The sequence below is a fragment of the Aplysia californica genome, unplaced genomic scaffold, assembly GCF_000002075.1.
Source record: "Aplysia californica isolate F4 #8 unplaced genomic scaffold, AplCal3.0 scaffold00412, whole genome shotgun sequence".
Classification (NCBI taxonomy): domain Eukaryota; kingdom Metazoa; phylum Mollusca; class Gastropoda; order Aplysiida; family Aplysiidae; genus Aplysia; species Aplysia californica.
The window spans coordinates 318,176-319,920 of NW_004797682.1; positions in this window are offsets into that span (position 1 = coordinate 318,176).

Below are 1,745 nucleotides of genomic sequence, written 5' to 3' on the forward strand. Positions count from 1 at the left end.
CCAAAAAAGCGGTTCAAAGACACGATAAAGGAAAACCTTCAGCTCGCACAGGTAACCCCCAAAGAACTCGAAAGAACTGCCACCGAAAGGAACGCCTTGCGCAGGGCCGTCCGTATTGCCAGCAGAAACAGTGATACAAACTACAGGAAGAGGCTGATTACCAGAAGAGATAGGAGACATAATCCAACCACCACAACCACGACATTCCAGTGTCCCCACTGCAACAGACATTGTACATCCAGGATCGGATTGCACAGTCACATGCGCGTCCACAGATGAGCTGCAGGATTCATCGTCATCTTCGGCAACGAAGGACTACCTACACTACACAGGAGTTTATTGTCACTGGTAGAGTGGCATTACATACTGTTACGTAGAATTGACATCTCTGCTTCTTTGCTTTGTGTCTGTGTATTCACATCTAAGATAAATTTAATGTTTGTTGGAATAAATATTAAATGAAATACTTTCCAGATTGTTTTAGCGGTTGAACATGCATACAACATGAATTCAGGATTTGTTTTCATTCATAATTTCAGTGTTGCCGCCTCGAGTAAGATTCTTGTGTGACATATCTCCAGGTCCCATCTGGTTCCTTTGATTACCCTGTCAAAAACAAGTCAGCTTTCGCCCCTGTTACTACGATATGTCTGGGTGTATACTACTGCAGTCTATTTAATACGACTCTAGAAGAACTTTGTTCTTTGGTGTGGTCACAGCAACGTTCCCCGGACACAACAGAACTCGCCTTCAATGACGTCATAACTCTACCAGCAGAAAGTTAGATCCTGGGTTCGCCGCCTTTTGTAGTCGTGCAATTTTAAGTATAACGGTACTGGAGTCTCGAACTTGGTAACTGATCAATCAGTGGCATCTGTGAGCATTGTGTGTGCGTGTGTGTGTGTGTGTGTGTGTGTGTGTGTGTGTGTGTGTGTGTGTGTGTGTGTGTGTGTGTGTTTTTCAAGGACTGTGCCTTTCCCATTTGTCCCACATCGCTAGATCTGCCCGTGCTCATCACTCCGACTTCTTGCCCCATGCCGTACTTCATGATGAACATCAACGATAAAGACGGGACAGACATCAGTGAAGGTGACGATAAAACGTACCTCTTTAGTGGAAGAAAGGAACAACAAAAACAGCATGATATGATATATTTTTTTAGAAAAACTACAAGCAATATGTTTATAGGATTTAAGATTGAATCATAAGATAAATACAGCTCTAATGACAAGATTTCAATTGTATTACAAATAACAGTGAGGCCATGTCTCCATGCGTTTTCTCATTGTCTACTTGCTCATGGGTGCTCTGCTAGATTTTATCTCAGCTTTCTTCTTTTCCTCCTCGGACCTGTCAGGTGATGTGTCAGTTACTAACACCAGTGGCGGTATGACAGGATCCCCCTCTGCCAGAACACTAAAGCCTTGAGTCCTTGACTTGGGTCGGGCAGAGCAGTGAGGTTTGCCCAGAGAATAGATTCTGTTCCAATAATCCAGAGGTAGGACCATGCCACCACTACTGCCGGGACATGTAGGCACGGTGTAGAGCAGACGTCTGAATTCTTCAGGACCAGTCCCGTGTAGAGCGTCGATGTGTCCGAGCGTGATGTACTTCATCCGCCCGTGTGGGTGGGAGATGACGGCAACTGGGATTGGGGACGGACGAGGAGTGTTTGTCTTTCCAGTTTGGAGATAAAGCAGAATTTGTTTTTGTTTCTTATACCATGTCTTCATCGTTTTACCAGG